Genomic DNA, 9,618 nt, shown 5'->3' with positions numbered 1-9,618 from the left:
GGAGTTGGAGCACCATTTATGCTGCATGATTTTAGTATTAGGGATGAGATAAGTAATCTGTTGGAGATACTCTTACAAACTAGCCCCAAGTGATACATTGTTCAAGGATCAATTTGTATATCACCTCAGCCAAATCAAATGCTATATGCCATCACAATTCCGTGTTATTGTACAGCACGATAATACACATCTGCTAAGCTGTGCATGCGCACAACTTGCATAATTTAATTTTCTGTTACACCATTTATTTATCTACGGAGAAGCGATATATATAAATCCATACACGACATGATGACCATATGTATGTTAACTAGACTAAGATGATTAAATTTTCTTCGTCACGATCTGTGCCCCGTGGTCCGGCTGCAGGGTGGAGACGGCGAATGGTGCGTGCGTGTAGGACGGTGAGAGCCCAAACGAGAAGCGTTGCAGTATCATAGCCAGTGCTACCTTGGCCTCCAGCAGCGCAAAGTTCTGGCCGATGCAGATCCTCGGCCCCCAGCCAAAGGGGAAGAACGCTGGCGCGTCTTTGGACGCCTTTGAGATGCCGTTAGCAAACCTCTCTGGCCTGAACTCGTCCACGTCTTCTCCCCAAAGATCCGGGTCATGATGAATGGTCACAATTGGTAACAAGAGTGTCACTCCAGGTGGGTACTTGACCCCTCGGTTTACAATTTCGGCGAAATATCGCCGAAATTTCCGAAATATCGTCTTTTTCGTTGAGGTCCGAAATTTTTTTGTATTGGTCAAAATTTTTCGGTTAAATTCATCTTTCGCTCTAAAATTACACCAAACCACACTAAAATGACCCTCCATATCATCTAGTCTTATCAAAGCCCTAAATTTCTTCAAATTTATTTAATTTTCTCACTCACACATTGGACGGCACTAGTATATGCAGCTCACCCACCGTCAGCACACTGTATTACCGCGGCTCTACTTCTGTGATATATTATGTTATTTCGTCGATGTTATATAAATTTATGATGAATGATGGATTATAGAGTTTTTCTAGTGAAATGATGTCAAATTTGTTTAAAACTCAATTTAAATTTATTTAAATTTGAACCGATATTTCCGAAATTTCCGAAATTTCGTATTTATCGCTGGGGACCGAATTTTTTTTCTTACCGGTATTGTAAACCCTGCTCCCAGCTCCATCTCCTTGTACGTTTGCCGGTCAAGAACTGTTACCGGTGGGTACAGCCTAAGAACCTCGTATAAAACCATGGTCATCTGCCGCACAAGAACCAAGATTAAGCACTAATAATGCTCTTGAAACTAAATATATGGACAATTGTATATCACTAGTTGCGTTTACGAAAATTACCACTTTTAAATTATTTGTGCCATTGATATCCGGTTGATTCTTCTTCCCGAAAACCTGCAGAACCTCCTCCCTGGCGCGGTCTTGCCACTCGGGGTGCATGCTCAGCACGACCAGTGTCCATGTGAGCAGCACTGAAGTTGTTTCCATTCCGGCGAAGTAGAACAGCTTCAGCTCGCCGATGATGTCTTCCATGGTCATCACTGGTTTGGAGCTTCCGCTTCCATGGCCCTCTTCAATGTTGGACTGCATTAGCATGCCTAGCAGATCGCTGTCATCAGCATGGCCATTCTTCATGGCGATCTCCCGCTTGGTGATGATGCCTCTCAGCAGCGCTTCAACCTCTCGTGCGTTTGCTTTGATCTTTCTGTTCAGTTTGGTTGGTAGCTAGCTGAAGAGAAGAGACACGGAGGAATATCAGAGGGCCAAACAAAAACTGACGGTTGTGTGCACCAAATGCTGTCAGTGAATAAAATGCACGAGTCTATGAGCTCACGTATAACCCGGGATGTATAGGTTTGTCATCCTATTGGCCATTTGGACCTGCTCCGACTGTATCCGGAAGATCCTTCTCCCTTCAGTTAAGCTGCTTCCAAATGCTGCGCGGGAGATGGCGTCGCCGGTGAGGTCCTGCAGTTCTGGCCAGACATCTATCTCGCGCGCGTTGTCACACCCCATGGACTCCTCCCATCTACCCATCAGCTCGCTGGTGCAGGCAGTGAAAGCCGGCAGCATTTTCTGCAGTTAAGGCAGCCGCTACACTATCTATACACACGACAACGCCTCGCCCGTTGTTGATTTCACTGGTGTTTTGCAAAGTATAGGTCCGTTCATTACCTTCAACTTCTCGAGATGGAAAGCAGGGTTGATGATCTTCCGATGGAGGGCCCATTTCTCGCCTTCATGAACCGTCAGCCCCTGGGCGATCAGCTTTATGAAATTCGAGGGCAGCTTGGGTTTTTGGAAGTGCCCGAACTTGTTGGATAGCACTTCCCGGACTAGCTTGGCGTCACTGAGGATCACTCGCGGTGTAGGGCCGAACCAGACCATCGAAATTTTACCTGACGTTTACCAATTTCCATGCGAGAAGTTACATGGACTCCCAAGTCACAACCATATCTACTAAACCATAAATTTACCGAAAAAGTGCAGGTGGTTTCATTCAACAGCGTAGCGTACCGTGTTCTTGGATGGCATTGTGGACGAGTGGCTCCACCCGAGCGCTGATTGCGTGCGACAGCAAAGGCATCGGCTTGGTTCGTGCCGCCGCCAGGAGGCGCTCGTCCTCCTTGGCGTCGCCGGCCGGGAATCGGTACGCCGTGCCACGGAGGCCCTCGGACCGCAGCGCCCGGCCCAGCCTCCGCGGGCTCAGCCAGCCCCACTCCAGCGCCTGCCATGCTAACCCCAGGGCCACCAAGCTTCCCAGCACGTAGAGCAGCTCTAATGCAGCAATCGCCATTGCTTTGGATCGAAATCGATCTGTTGTTGATGGGGATGGTCACGAGGAACGGCGCTGGTCTCAATTTATAGGCTGCCTGGCTGCGCCCTGACCCTGCCGCGTGCTTGATTTTTCCTTGATCACAGTTACAGGAAGCTGCCTCCCATGGCGGCCTTGATCGTTTCTTCCCCTGCTCCATTGCGTCGCCATAGTTTCTTGGTTATGTTCAGCTTTTGTGGCGCTGAAGAGTAAGCATCTGCGTTATTTATTTATCTCTTCTCTAAGGATACTGCGGTGAACAGGCAAGTATCAGGTGGTCAGCAGCACATAGTCATGTCATACAACTAGTTTCGATGGAAATGGTACGTGGGTGGGTAGTTACTCGTGTCCTTCCTGGTTGTTCTGTTCGCACGGCGTACCCTTCATCCCTTATCCGTGAAGGAAAACAGAGACGGGAGGAACAGAGTTGTGTCATGCATGTATAAGAGCAAGCATGGAAATTCATAGACCAATCCATCCACACGGAAATTTCAACGTTGAATATTCTTGCAAGTTAAAACTGATAAACCTAAAACAGGATTACTAGCCATAGATCTAGCGTATCTACTTACTTTTGTAATAAACAGTGAGTCCTAAAACATCTACTAGTACATGATTAATAGATAGAGTGAGAGAGAGAGAGAGGGGTGAAGGGGGTGCAAACCATCGGCCGCTTTCGAGGAAGACGGGCTCGCCATCGCGGTGCTTGGTGAAGACCCGGTGACGGTGCTATGTCGAAGGGCGGCGGTGCAGTGGTGGCGTTGGCCAGTGGCGGTGCTTTCCGTCACTGGCTGCGCACCCTCTTCTTAGATCGGATTAGGGTTGTGTCGGTGGGGCGGCTGTAGCTCAGGTGAACCTCGTGACTTGAGCCGCCGGCCTCCACCTTTCTTTTATAGCGCAGTGTGACGGGGGCCCACCAACCATGTAGGGTTGGGCGTCCCCGATCAAGACACGGATCCAAAGACTCAATTGGCCGTTGTGGAGATCACATCTAACAAAAACATAATCAACAAAATATTTGACTGTTATTTGATCCATTAGTTTAACTTAGTAATTTGACAATGATACAAGTAGTGCAGGCTCAGGACCTCCCCTGGGTCAGAGTTCCCGAGGGACTCACTCTTTATTTGTGGTTTTGATCGTAGCAGGAAAAAAACTCCCTCGTCTACCCCACATTCAAAGCACAGGTCTGTGGTAGCTCATTTCACGGAGCTACGGTGCCGTTGTATAAGGGTAGGGCAGGAGTTCAGGAGGTTTTCTCGATCTATGTGAGAAGGTCTTCTTCTTTAACCGGAATACCCGAGGTTGTCTAGCCACCGCGGATCGAGTTTTTTTTACAATGATACAAGTACATATTATGAGAGCATTTCAAAGATTTGCTAACAATTTCTTTCCAAAATCACGGAGTTTTTCAACTAGTCAAAAGTTATTGGAAGGAATAAATAAGACCATAACTCCTAAAATAAAGTGGCTTCATGAATCTCGAGATCTGTCGGCTCAGTCTTCCAGAGATGCTCATAGGAGTAGAGTTTGTGTACGTGTGTTCATAAGGGTGAATGTGTGTGCGTGTTGTGACCGTCTACGATGTACTATATAATTCTCAAATAAAAATATAGAAGATAATTTTACATCAGGAATCATATACTATTTCTAAATTATCCAAATCACTTTTATATATTCTTTCTTGTACATTTACATAAAAAACCTTTCTTATTCTTTATTTTTTCCCACGCCCTTTCACCTTTACTAGCCGATGGATACACAAGTGGCGCGAACATATCCACGTGATCGGTCTATATTTTCAAGCACGAAAAGATTGGAAGGTGGGATTGGAAACTATTGGAGATCCTCTAGAAAAGTCACTATAGATATTCTAGAAAACAGGATCAAACAGGTCACCAAGAAACTAAGGCCTTGTTTGGCTGGGCTCCCGACAGCTCCGGCTCCGGCTGACACCCCTACAACGAACACTGTAACAACATTGTAAGCATCGGAGCTGTTTTTCTCTCCCCACCTTTTTTCTCTCACTGTAGCGAGGGTACTGTTCATGGAACCAGTGAAACTCGAATTTCTGGCTCCCCCAGATCTGGTTCTGACATGCTACAGTACATAAACAGTGTGGGAGCCGAAGTACCTCGGAGCCGTACCAAACAGGCCCTAAAAGGATATAGAAAGGGGTTGGTAGCCGTCTATGATACGTTCAATAAAGGGGTTGGTAGCCGTCTATGGTACGTTCAATATTAGAATCCGTCTATGGTACGTCTATCCCCCTACAACATCGTCCAGAATTATACAAAGAGTGGCAAGGGGTAGCCACATGAGGTATAGAAAGGAAAGACAATTCCTCAACCGAAGACACATCTACCTTCAGTTACCTCTAGGTTATAAGGTTACATAACTTACTATTACACTGATTAGAGGCTTCAATAAGAGTCTCCATGTTAATTTCATACACGTACCTATGGTTTTCATTGTGCCATGCATCATGCACGTATATATTGAATTTATTATTTTAATAATATATTATTAGGATTGAGGTGGGTAATTTAGAAGCGCCATAAAGGATACTTTGTTTTATAACTAATGCATCAGCCCATGCTCATGTCGAGTCTATAATCTTATGAAACATATAAATATTACGTGTTCATATTTAATACCTATAAATTATATTAATTTGCATGATTTTTTGTACATTTTCTGGATATATATATATATAGGCTGTAACAGAACCGACCAAATCATAAGAACGTAAGTACAAAAACAATCACCGAAGTGATCAAATTCCTGTACTTAAGCTCCCATAATCCCGGTAGTCCGGAAATCACGAAGGATTTCAACCAACTCTCGACATACAAACCAAGACCGTAGTGATTCAACACAACACATCATTCGTTACAACATTTCACAAGTAGCATTCGGATTACATCCATCAGAGTTCAAATAAAATATTATAAACCAAGTTCAAATTTGCGGAAGCAACATAGTTTAGTACATAATTTCATAATTTCAAATACATTGCCAGATCTTAGTCATGTCCCACAAAAGCATCTTCAGGTACGAGAACTAGGAGAGACCGCGCCCAACGGTCTAGTCTTCATCCCCAGCCGGGAGAAGACAATACTTGCAGCAACCAAAGTAGAACTGGTCATCTGCAACAGGTGGGAGATAAACCCTGAGTACGAGAAGGTACTCAGCTAGACTTACCCGTCAAAACCAGAAATAAAGGACACCAAGGGTCATGCAAGGCTTATGAGGTGGGCTAGCTTGACACAGTTGCATAAAAGAGCTTATGAATATAGTAACTAATTTAAACTTTGCATCAAGCTTATCATCATTTACCTGTCCACTAGATTTGCACCTGTACTAGAGCACTCACTTATTAGGAGCAAACAATATTAACCATAGCAGGTATAATAAGGCTGTTATCATCATATCATTATTTCTGAACCATTATGTTATTTAGTGTATCTACTTTGGAGATAAGCCCGTCAAGTTCTCACTAACCGGGAGAGACGGCGACTCGAATCGAATTACAACTCAGCTGAGGGGGTATTCCTAACTCTCACCCTGGCATACTTTGCAAGGGTAGCCGTGGGTCACCTTTGGAACAACTCAGGAACCAAATTCACGGGTTCGATCAGCGCCATCACTCTCAGGGATTACCCTTCTGCCAAGACGATCAGGACTTCTAAATCACCTGCCCTTGGACTCACGCCTACGGCTTCCTTCCGAGGCGCACTTTATACTTATCGACTCCCAGCCTGAGGTGAGCTACTCGGCTTCATGGTCGGTCTTCAGACACGGCCAACTAAGAGAGAGGCATGCGTTCAACATGAACAGGAAAGGCTACAAGATTCAGTCCTTAAGCGACACAGACGGAGTCACTACAAACCAGCAAGCCTCCGTCCGGTCTTCATTTCAAATTAAGACAGGTTCTTTTCCACGATAGCAAATATAGCCAACCGTGCCATATGTATCTTCCTATATCTCACAGGTGATAGGAAATCACCTGACTTCTACCGTGTTTAAGCAGGGCTAAGCACTACATGAGCCTGAGCTACATAGGATTCAGGGTATTAATATCTGGACAAGGATTGGATAACCAATGCAGCAAGTGTTTGCATCAAACACCTAAACTTAATGCAACAATATATATATGTAACAATAATACTTTAACTGCATTTCGGAAATTAGGAGGCTTAATATGCTCCAGGGCTTGCCTTTCACAAAGTTGCACGGACGGTGATCCGGGCACTCAACGGCGACCTCGTCTGGCACTTCTTCCGAGGGCTGCACCTCCTGAACCTCCGGTGTTGGCTGCTGCTCTCCGCTCAGTTCCTCGAATTCCAGCAGTGTCACTCCCTCCGGTACACCTATTACATGCCGATGCACAAGATAAATATCATGGATGCATAAGGAATGACATGATGCTCATGATGAATGAATCACAGTAAGTGTTTAACAAAAACATCACTGGACACTCGTTTACCGATTAAGAATAGCTCTATTCAAATCACTTTAAAACATGTATCTAACTTAACTTGAAGAACAAGATCAACTTACCTAACTTGCATAACCTAAGATAAAGATGCTCATCTTCAGTTAAAGGCCTAACACCTAGGAACATTACCACAAGCTTATAAATAGTAAAGGCATACTTAATTCAAAGTTAAGGTTTCACAAGCAAACGAGCAGTTTCTTAATTCAACCACAACAAGAGTTCTATAAATTTAAATGACTTGCAAGAGGACATTCTGGAAATCTTATAAAATTCTCTATAAATCATTTGTAAACATCAAAGCATGATTCTTACGTTAACCAAATCGAATTAAGGTAAACATAGAATCTGTCCAGAAATGACAGGTTTACTAAATTAATTATTTAGTGATGATGCAAAAGCATGATTGGACCAAACCAAGTTTACCAACTTGTTGTACATACCAGAGGAACATCATAAAGTATAGTGCCAACCTCTAATTAAATTATTTAATGTCCTTTTCTAATTTATTTAGTTAATTAGGTGATTAAAGCAACATATAGTAAAACTATTTAGAAAAACCTACAAAAAATACAGTAGCTATCTCATACTTCACATAGACTACCATAAAAATTTCAAAGCAATTGGTCAAGCAAAACTTGCTGTATCAAAAATAACAGATAGCAGGGCTATTTGTAGCATAATTAGGAAACCCTAATTAAAAGTATCAAGCAATAGATTTCACATTTTTCCTAGCATCATTCTTGCATAAGAATAGCACTCACCAAATTTTACCTTTACTGGATCTATAGAAAAATTATGAAAATTCACACAAGATCCATCCATGCAAACAAGAGAATTTCCTAACTCCTACATACAGTGTCCAAAATGTTTGAAATTTAACTACAAGCTATTCATGATATGAGCAGTACACCATAAAAATTTCATACCATTTGGAGCTACATAGAAAAAGATATAATTACTCCTATTTCCCTCATGATTAAAAGAGATAATTAGCAACTCCATTTTTCATAACAGAACATGGCATAAATTATATTTTTAATATAAACTAGACATTATCATGAACTCAACAAAATTGGAACCACATCATTTGGATCTACCAACTAAGAGATACACATTTTTGAATATATACACAAATCTATGAAAAGAATAAAACAACCAGAAAATGGAAAACCTAATCCTATGGCTGGGCCGGCCCGAAAGAATACAGCGGCCCGCGAAGCATGCACTGGCGCGGCCCAGAACTCGGAGCGGCCCAGGTCAGGCTCCCGCCTCAGCTCAGCGACTGACGCGCGGGTCCCGCACGACAGAGAGACAGGCAGGGGAGGAAGAAAGGATGGCGATGTAGCTCGTCACCGGTGACAGCTCCGGCGAGTCCATCGGTGCCAATGTGTTCGCCTCACCTGTGCGCACCTAGTGGTACCCTCAATCTCAGCTATTTCCGTGGATAAAGGAAGTGACGATGGCATGGCGGCGCACGGCCACGGGTTGGCCAGCTCCGGCGAGGCGACGGCGTTACGGCCCTAGTGGCCTACTCTCCGAGCATCAGTAGCACTCACAGGACCTAGCACAAGGGAGAGAGGGGATGGTAAGAGGCTTGAGCAGCACGGCCACATGCGAGCTCGGCCGGCGGCGGTCATGGCGACCCGGTGGAGCCGCGCTCACAGTGAGCTCTACCTGAGGCGAAAATGGAATGACGGTGGGGTCGCAGACGTGGAGGAGCTCATGGTGGTGCTGTGGCTCAGAGGAATCAGACCAAGGCGCTCGGTTGAGGGGGATTTTGGCTTGGCGGCTGCCATGGCGTCCCGGTCGCCATGCTCGCGGTGGAAGGAGATGGCAAGTCTATGAACTGGCGAGATGAAGAGCGAGTAGCGAGGCGCTGGCTTTCATCTGGAGCACGGACACGCGACGTGGAGGCGCTGGCAGAGCATGCGCGCCATGCGGTGATCAGCTCCTGAGCCGGTCGGCCATGGCGGGCTCTGTCGGTTTTCTGAAACTTTGATTCAGTGTTCTACGACGATGACTGACAGACGAAATTAACAGTGTTGGATCTCTTAAACCGTGACGAGTTAGTGAAAGTAATGTATACAAAAGTTGTAGAGCTATGGTAGGGCTACAACTTTGATTTAGAAATCTACAGCTAATTCACCCTGTATCCTGAGTTGTATCAAGCCAAAGTTGGCTCGATCCAACTAGAATGGCATCTATGACTTAGAAAAATTTTTAAGTAAGAAATCAGCAGGGAAATATGACTTGTGGCCTTGTTTGAACATGTTCTAGACATTTTCATGAGTTGATCATAAACAACTTTTGTTC

At 44.5% G+C, this 9,618-nt stretch overlaps 1 pseudogene; it reads right to left on the bottom strand.

The window, feature by feature from the left end:
* Positions 1-324: 324 nt before the first annotated feature.
* LOC136452534 (cytochrome P450 CYP72A616-like) lies at positions 325-2,634 on the bottom strand (annotated as a pseudogene).
* Between the last annotated feature and the right edge of the window lie 6,984 nt (positions 2,635-9,618).

Source organism: Miscanthus floridulus, chromosome 5 (genome assembly GCF_019320115.1).
Source record: "Miscanthus floridulus cultivar M001 chromosome 5, ASM1932011v1, whole genome shotgun sequence".
NCBI lineage: Eukaryota > Viridiplantae > Streptophyta > Magnoliopsida > Poales > Poaceae > Miscanthus > Miscanthus floridulus.
The sequence above is the reverse complement of the archived record's forward strand: the minus strand, read 5'-3'. Positions and strand labels throughout refer to the sequence as shown.